Consider the following 10,176-nt stretch of genomic DNA (forward strand, 5'->3'; position numbering starts at 1 on the left):
AAAAACAAAATTCCAAGATTAAATATGTAATTAATCTGCAGATGCAATAACAACAATAGCAGTAACTTTAGAGAAATCTGAACAATTCTTGTTGTTGTTATAAAACATGGAATTTCGAAAGCTTTGAGAAGCGTGCTAAGTGAACGACCTAGGAATGTTATAGATGAAAGTAGGAGAAAAGCGATACGCTATGCCAAGGACAAACGACGCAAGCTCAAGCTTGTAGTATCGTTCTCGCGAGCTGTTACTCCTAGACAACAGTATGTAATTCGATCTTCACTTTCCATATATGGCATAAATATTAGGTCACTTGTCAAAAATTCCAGTGCGATTTTCATATACGAATTAACGCAAAACCCATAGTTTCCAACCACAGTCTCAATTTAATATATTGAGAAAATAAGGAGACTTTAGAATAGTAAACGTAAATCTTTAGATAAATTCGAAATATTGATCTCACACGAATTCCTGCAATTTTATTCTTGCCCCACTTCCGGTTGTCGAAAGTAAGTACATAGCGCTTTAAGCACAAGGATTTCAAGTGGGAAGCACTAATGTTCATTTTCATTCTCGAGAAAACTCTATTTCGCGTTCGAGAGGCCCTTGCAATGAAATTGAATGCAAATAGGGTAACTCTGTGTGCTCCCTTAGGGCCAAGCAGTCTGTTTGTCCAGTCGTTCAGAGTCACATCTTCATGCGCCAAGGGGAAAGAGTGTGACAGAGAACGAAACTGAAAGAGGAATCCAAGAGAGTAGTTGATAACTATAAGTGAAAACTAGAAGGGACAGAGAGTTTTCTAAGAGAGAAAGAGAAAGATGAATTCCCCCAATAGATAAAAATGGAAGAGGAAATGTGGATTTCTTTGAAAGAGAGAAAGAAGAAAAATGTGAGTATTAGACGAGATGTAAAATTAAAGTGAGAAAAGGATAGACTGTTTTAGGGTGCATCAATGAAAAAAGAGGGCGAATGGCGGGGGTACTTTACATTTCCATCATGGCTCATGGACTGTGACTCACGTCCTTGGGGGATGACTTGTTATTAATTCACCGTGAGACCAAACGAAATTACTTTCTATCCGGCCGGTATGCAGATTAAATGTGCGCACGCGCTCTTGCGTTTTAGTTTGCTTTCCTTGGTTGTAGGAGGACATTTCAGCTGATGCTTTACCGGCTTAGCCAGTGCCAAGTGGCGCTAAGCGTTGCTCATTGTCCACGAGGGATGACTGTGTTTCAAGGTACACTTTACATCCGCAGGGAGTCTGAATTAAAATTGAAATCGAGACATACGTGACTACTTCCCTTCCTGTGCATTGTTCATCGTCACCCCTTCATTTCACTTCTTCATTAGAGTGGAAGTGTTTCTTTCCATTTAGATTATTAGAATTTATCACACTCTTTCCTCTTCGTTCGATATCATTTTGCGTTATACATATTTAGTAGAGGGTTCTAATTGTATTTCATCTCAATTCTACAAAGCGTAAATTAACTTCAGTCTTTAAAAATGAGAATTAAAACACATGGTTCATCAAGAAAGAGAACGTAACACGTCATCATATTACATATTAAAAAAATTGAGAGGTAAAAACTGAAAAGAAAAGTCTGGTAATTTAACCTTCCAAGTGCCACTGTGGTGCAACATCAACACTATAGCAATGTCTCGTGAAACTTCCGGTCCCAGTGCTCCCTACGGCCAACACTCCTGGAGTTTCTAGTAGAACTGAAGCTTTTCAAATCCGAGTTCCCGATTCTACAGGCGAATAGTCGGAATTGAATTTACTTCTGGTACGGGGTTTCATTTCCTGTTGTTGGTCGACGAATTGTCTTTGACTGCATTTTATTCCGGATTCATTTTGAATGAAAGTGTACTTTTTTACTTTGCGGATGCAGATAAAGAAATTTATGCGACTAAGAAGCTACCCAAAGGGTGCTATATAAAGTGTGTAATAAATAATTAATTGAATTTTTTTATTATAGTGTTTTATTAAAAAATAACCTAGCGTTTCTCTTATAAAACAAAAATTGTGTTCTTTGTTAAGTATGACAACCGAAAGTTACAGAACTCCTACTTAATATTTTTTGATGAATATGAAAAATAATAAAATACGAACGGCAGAATATGTTTCAAGTTTTATTACAATTGTTGATCTCACAAATAAAGATTTGCTTTATTTTAAGTGATAGAATATATTTTTTTTTTATAAAATTCAACTTCCTTTTTCATAGTATTTTATTCAAAAATAACCTGGCGTGGAATAAAAATTATATTCTCATATAAACTATAACCGTTTTTTCGATTTGTAATATGTACTAAATTGTAATTCTCCCCAACTATCTCATCCACTATTTTACATGCGAAAATGTCAATTTTGATTTACCAGAAAAAAACATCAGTTTTCATTAAAAGCAATTTTAGTTCGTCACTTTAGAAGCTTTATAACATAAAAATATCCTCATAAAACTTATCGCATGATTCTTCTCGTAATTGACATCTGTCTTCACATTTAGACATAAAATATGATTCTTTTTTTAAATCTGGTACGTATGTACATGACTTTACATCTGAAATTTTTTAACTCACTTAACATGTATCATTTAATAATTTAAATAAAAATACCCTCAAATTTTATAATCTGAAAAAGTATATTCTTTTAATTAAAAATAACCTTCAGACTATGTGAATAAATTATGAAAAAAATTCAATCTTTATAATCTTCTATTTTTAATGGTAGAATTGAAAAAAAAACTGTTTGTAAACTTGAAAAAGCTTATAACTTATAAATCGTATGATATAAATATTCATACTATTAATATCCATGTATCGAAAATGTAAAACCAATATTGAATAAATGAAGAATTTGATACATTTGGAAACTCAATTGAACGTAGTTCTGATTCAATTCTTTCGGGCTTATATTGCAGATTACAATGCTCGGATCCCTCAATTTTAAAATACCCAATTCACACTGATTGGACATATCAATTGTTTCGTTTTTTTCAATAATCTTTTCACCTTTCCTAGGTGAACCTTTGTCTAGGTTTTACTACTTTTTTTAAATGAAAATTATCATCAAAAAATAATTTTCTTTCTAATTTGAAATAAAACTATTGTTGAATAAAGCTGAATGAAGTTCTCTTTAGATTTTTTGTCGATTGTGGTGTTATTAATTTTTTTTAAAAGGGTAAGCCTTTAATTATTTTGGTAACAGGTACAGCTTTAATTTCATTTTGTATTTTATTATTATTTTTAGATTAGAAAAAAATGAGCATGTGAAAGTCTTATGTATTCGGGGTTGAAGTGTCGGGGAGTAAACCCTTCGATGTTACAATTCCAATTGACCCCCTGTAGAATTTGCCAGATGCGACCGCGGAGTGTGCCACGTCGAGAGAAATGAAAAATGATAGCAGATCCATTGTAACATTTGAGGGGCTACTATACATATTTTTTTTAACTCTCACCGCCAAGTGCTCCGTTTATTTTTACTATTATTGCTCTCACAGGTTCATCAAACAGGTTCCCATCTTTTGTATATTGGTTCATTTGTTATATTCTCCTCCTTCAACTTTCACAGAGAATATAATAAGCATCATGTTGCAAGTGCAGTGGCATAAGAGAATTAACTCCATTATTTCAATTCAATTTCATTTTCCTTTATGTTCCAATTTACTAAATTTCACGAAGGTAATAAAATACCACAAAAGACTACGGGCTATATACATAATATAAAAAATCATTTTTAGTTTGAAAATTATAATATACATTTCTAATTTTTTAAGCAAATTTTTAGAATATGATTACGAAAATTGGGGGAGATTTGAAAAGTGTGCAAAATAGTACTCTAGAGAAGGACATTAGTACAACGAGCGTTGATAGATTCAAAGTAGTGCACTTTACTTCGTTCCTAGAATGTCACGTCAGAACTCGACAATTGCATGTTGACACGTACACATTTCTGACAATCACGGAGTCGTGAACTTGGAATGATCTCGCTGATTACAAACAAAACGTGGTAATGGTAGTTTGCATACATTATATTCATATGTAGTGCAAAGTAGAGACCGCTAAGCATAGTAATACATTGTTATCTGATCGAGAATCTTATTTAACACTACAAGAAATTTCATGCAGACTGAACTCATCTAGAAAAAAGAGATGCAATGTTATATGAATATGCGGAAATATAATAAAGTAATGTTAACAATATTTTTCTGAAAATAATATAAGTCTTGTATACTACAACATTTATATTAATATCAATGATGCTAAAGTTGTATTTATGAAGCGTTCAATTCGCTTGTGTGGCGCGCAAACCCAAAAACACGTCAATTCCGGCTCTAAAATCGTCAAAATAGCGGCAAATTTGTCTGCAGGCATTTTTAACGAGGCTTATGCATCTGTGCTTTCCACTATGCATACTACTACTATTTCCTCGATATCGTCATCGGGCAGCAATGCAAGAATTTTGCAGACAACATCGATGCTGAACGCATAACGCGGGAGAACCGGCGCGCATCATTTTCGAGCAAGGAGGCTCGCGCAGCTCGACTATCAGAAAGCCTCCACCAAAATGCGTTCTTCGAAGAAGAGGAAGGATTGCTGTATGGCCCAGGAATAGTTGATTAACATTTAATTAGTGTAAGTAAAGTAGTAGTGCTTTTTTGTAAGTATACAAAAACTTATATTTTTTTGGACTGAAAACTTTAAAACGCGTTTTCTCGAGTTTTCATTTTCACACGTCATAGAAAACGGTGCCAGCGGTAGCAAAAAGAATATTTGTCCGATCGACAAAAATCAAAGTGATCTAGCTTCAGTATTAAGTTATCTTCTATTTGAACCAAAAAAGTTGGACAAAAGTATTATTTACACTACTTCTTTTGCAACTTAAAGTGAATTTTTTTTTTAAAAGTGAATTTTTTTTCAAACTTTGAATAAGTTTGGAATTTTATAACTTCTTCGGTATTTTCTTAGTTCAAATAGAAAATAAACTTATAAACATTAAAAAAAATTTGGTTTGACTGTTTTAGATGCATCGCACGACCTCCATCACCGGCACCGATTTGCAAGTGCAGACTGCAGGCGCTCCAGAAAAATCGTTATAACTTAGAAGAATTTCAATATTTTTTAATAGTAAAAATTGTTTTTTTAAGCTAAAATATAGTATTACCTAAAAATTTCGTTTACCGCAATCATTTCCTTCCCTTTCAAAAAAATTGCTGAAAAAAACGCTTTTTTCGGCTGCTAAAGGAGACTATTGCCGTAAGTGCGGTAGGAATTAAGGCCAGTTCATAGTAAATAACAAAATTGTACCGTTTCTAAACTATGTAATTAATGTCATTAGTCATTATACAACTATTAATTTTATGGTTATAGTTATTATAGTTATAATCATAGTTAAATAAATAATTAAAGAGAGAAAAATACTCTAAAATAGGGTTAAGACAATTATTTCCCTACTATTTTTCATTTGATAGCACTTTGGTTACTCTGAGAAATAAGAAAATTATTGTTTAATGCATTCTATTTGTTGGACAAAAATATAAAGTTAAAAAGAAAAAAATTAAAGTAAATTTCTGCTCTGTAATTGGAAGAGTCTTCTTCTTCTGTGAAAGAAAAAAAATAGTAACAACAAAGCGATTTTCCACATTTGTGATTCTCTTTAGCATACCTCTGAACGTAATTTCTATTTTATTTAAAACTTGATAAATTCTGCTTTGTTAAAAGATTCAGTTTGCATAGAAAAAGACTTTCAAGTGCCTAGCTAGATTTCAAACAAGCATCGCTCAGTGAATTTAAATGGGAAGTCTCTTCTGGGCCAACTCAACTCCTTGACTACTTGGCGTCGCGATGCTTGACGTCTTCTCAAGTCATAAGGGAGACGCGGAGTATAGTACGCGAAAACCCCAATCCTAGAAAACTCAACTCCATTTACAATGAGAAGCGTAATTTTAACTTTAGTAAAGTAAAATTAAAGAGAGGTAGAGTAAAGTGAAGGTCAACTGTAATGAAGTGAAAGTGATTTAAAATTACAGAATAGCACCTCAGAAATTCTTCGTTATCCCTGCTAAGAAGCTATAAACCTACTACAGTATTAAAATCATAAAAATTTTACCAAATGATTAAGGTTAAATTGTACTTCAGTCTTTTAATAAATATTTTTAAATTTCTTCAACATTTGATGAGAAATAAAAAAGAAGCATTAATTTTTTTTACTGAAACAAATAAAAATTTTTGTAGGATATGAACAAGTTTCCACATGACGTGTTTAAAACTGAAGGTGAGGACCAGTTGAAATGCGAGGTATTTTTCGTCCGATATTTTTCTCGAGCTTTTTTGAACAAACGTCCTAGCAGATGGTGGTTCAGCAGATGCGACAACTCGTTTTCAGTTTCCACGTGGTGGAAAGATAAAACGAGTCTGTGATGCAGCACGCGCACCGCTACGTTATTCCTGACTCGGGACTTAGGACGGTTTATAACCGTTTATATCCTCGAGCCCGATTTTTCCGAACGACTTTGAAAGTTACGATTCGCTTACACTGCAAGAGGAATAGAACTGAGTTTTTCCATCGTCGATGGACGATGTAATGGTCCGGTGACATGCGATAAAGTAATCTGGGGTGAAATTTTTTACATTTCACTTTAATTATCACAGTCCAATAAAATAGACCATCTGTCAATTTTAGAATCACGTTCTTTAAAATCTCTACAAAGCAAAGCATCTCACTGTCTGCTACTACCTATAGTAATGCAACAAATTTATATTTATCGCAGTTATTTGTTTATCAATTTTTTTACAGTTGCCACTTCTTCATTCAGCTTTGGGTATTTTCTTCTTCTCCTTTTTAATTCATCCTCTAGAGAGTCGCTCTTTGGTTTATAATGAAACTAAAAAGTGTCAGTTTTTGCTTACTATAATACAAAATAGAATGTCAAATTTGTCGAATACGTTATTTCTTGTGGCACAACCACTGATATTACCATTCTCAAACATAATTAGAAAAATATGGGCATAGTCAAGGCACCTATGACACCTTGTGGCAATAATTTTTTTCCTCACTGCACAAGACAAAAAGCCAACCCTTATGTTTCCGAGATGTTCCAGCTTTTCTGCATCTTGCTATGTGGTTACCACAATAGCGATCTTAACACCCCGCTTCTTAGGTCCTAGGACCGTTACTTTTCTGCTTCCTACTGGCATGGCCGAAACTCTATCCAGGGCATCCTGGACATCTCTTGGCTCTGTAAGACAATCTAGATCGCGGGTCTCCAAAGTATTTGGCCGGTCCACAATCTGCACCTTATCCAGGTTACCGATCACGCTATTTACCTCATTGGTTTTTCTGGGTTTACCTCCTCACGGATCTTTTCCAGAACTGCTGCGAACGTCGAACCTTCAGCCACCTTAACGATCATTGATGACCCCTTCTGTGGCCTTCCTTCCTTTTTTCTTGGATCCTTCGCCTTTTTTGGAGGTCCTTCATTCTTATTCTTCTTTGAATTTTTAGTCAACTCAGGACTGCTCCTTTTCCGCTTCTGACCTTCCAAGACAACATTTCTTAACACTACAGTGCTAAAGCGGTCGCGTCACTCTTCGATCTTGTCTTGATTCCTCTGACCACACCAATTGTTGGTAGAACCTCTCGTCTACTTTTTTTGCTGCTGCGTGCTTTTTCTTGATCTCCTTGATGTATGAGCGTTGTTATGCTTCTCAGTCGAACCTTATAGCTTGGTCTCGATCTTTATTGCAGCAAGCAATGTCATTAGCTAAAGCATTACTGAAGACAGAAATGCAGCTTGCTTGACTTGTAACGCTGCTCGTACTTCCTTGTCTATCTACTCTGTCCAAGACAATCCTTGGTACCACCAAAGCGTTGTTGCCCTCCTTCATCCTTGGGCCACTGGACACCGTCCTCACGCCAGAAGCTTGACGATCAGTGAGGGATTTAACCGAAGTATTACCTCGCAGGTACTCTTCTATGTTTTTACAATCGCTCATATTTGATGTTTGTTCCGTATCGAGGGACGATCGGGCCTTAACAGGGTATTTCCATCTGGCCAAGATGGGCCCTGAACCGCGTTAGTTACATAACCTGAACCCGATAGTTACATATACGTTATAGCATTGCCGAAGCATTGATGCGACGTCCATGATATCCAAGGTCACGTCAACATTGTAAGTTAGGACGTGGAGGTCGATGTATCTCTCCAAGACAGCAGGAAGTTTCCGCAAGGGGAACGCATCCTGGTAATCCTTCCGCTAACCCAAGACTGCGAATTGTGGGCACTTCCTATTGATTATATAGAATCATATTTTGAGGAGTCAGCAATGGTAATTGTACTGTTGTGGCATTTTTCGATTCCTAAATTTTTTTCGATATATTTGAAGAGGTAAGTCAACTCCTCTTAGTCAATTAACCTCCTTTAATCAGTATGTGAATTTCATACCTCGTTCATTAATCCACAATTGTCAGCGAGCGTACAGTGAGGGTTAATGTACCTCTTTGTCTATTTCGCAACAATTATTATTAATCTGATTTTAACATTTTTGAAGACTATTACCATCGATAGTCTTGCCCAAGATGACATGGTGCATCTTTGAAGACTTCACAACCAACAATCTAAATTTCTAGACTAGTGTCTAGAAATTTAGATTAATTAATTAATTAATTAATAACTTACAGTTTCTGAAGAGGACAATAAATGTTGTCGAAACGTAAAAATAAATGAGACTTCTATTTTATTTGACTGAAAAAAAATGATCTTTCTTTCTTTATAAAAATTTAAATAATAATTACACTAAATGTAAATAAAATCAAAAGCGACATTATTACAAATAAATGTTTCCTAATTATCAAAACTATTATTTCTACTTCTATATACTGTAAAACATCCTTATGTACTGTAATATTCCAAATAAGGGAAACAGTGCAACATTCTTCTTCATAATGATGCCGTTGTTGTGCTTTCTCCACAATGTAATGTGGACCAAAATATACAATTAACGCGAGTTCCCGCCTTTTAATAGAAGATTAACTAACTCGAGAAAATTATGCGAGCGCTTGGGGGATGCTAGAAGATTTAGACCCCACAGGAATTTCATCCACCCATGTAGAATGTCATCTACAGAAACGACATACTTAATGTGAAAATACGCACTAAAGACACGAAAACCATTTGTTTAGTTTTAAAGAGGCAAGTAACGAAAGCAGCTGTTTTCTTCCGTTTACTGTAAAAGTTTCTATATAATTACGTCACAAATGAATTATTGTCTATTTACCCAGATTTTTAGAGGTTCTAAATGTACCATGATATGTGTCATAAATCTAGTAACCGAGTTTTATTGCAGACCATATTAAGTAGAAAAAGGATTATCCAGAGTTTAAAAGTGTTCAGTTTATCGGGTTTTATTATCTTAGTTTCTGCTATTTATACGAATCAAGTAATAATCAAAATAATTTTGGTTTGATTTCGCTAAAACTTTACAGGGGTGCTGGTAAAGGGTCTTTTCCTCTTTTGACTAAAAATTGTTATTTTCTAGATTATAGATTATTGCAGTTGAATTTTTACGCTGATTGGGTAAAGTTGGACATAATTAGGCAAAACGAGCTACTCTCAAACTCAATGGTTACAAAAAATTTCAACAAAGAGCGTATCGCAATACAAGAGATTCTAATATTACATGTGTTATCATGAAACAATATTAATTTTCCAATGGTAGCCCCAACTTTAATAGAAGCATTTAATTACACTACCAATAATTACTATGTAAAGAAAAATATTTATTACATGTGAAAAAAAGATCGAAATACAAAACCAAAATTGTGTTTATCTTTTTGCGCTATGCACACGAATGGTTTGATCGGTAAATGAATACGACGTTTAGATGTACATATATAGTGTGTTTTAATATACACAAAGTAAACCCAATAAGAATAGACATGTGCGGTACTGGATTACGAAAACTGTCGTAATTCTAGATGGCGTCAAATGACAAGCCACCAGTAACAAACAACGGATTATTATTGACGAGATGAAAATTTCGATTGCATTTCCAGCAGGAGTTTTGCCACTGAGATTATACACACATGTATACTATATATAAATATATAGTGCTCTGGGCAACTGCGGAGCTGGGGCGAAATATATGAAGCATAGTGGACATCTAGGAACTTAGGGAGGA

This window comes from Leptopilina heterotoma, unplaced genomic scaffold, assembly GCF_015476425.1.
Source record: "Leptopilina heterotoma isolate Lh14 unplaced genomic scaffold, ASM1547642v1 Lhet_6, whole genome shotgun sequence".
NCBI classification, from domain to species: domain Eukaryota; kingdom Metazoa; phylum Arthropoda; class Insecta; order Hymenoptera; family Figitidae; genus Leptopilina; species Leptopilina heterotoma.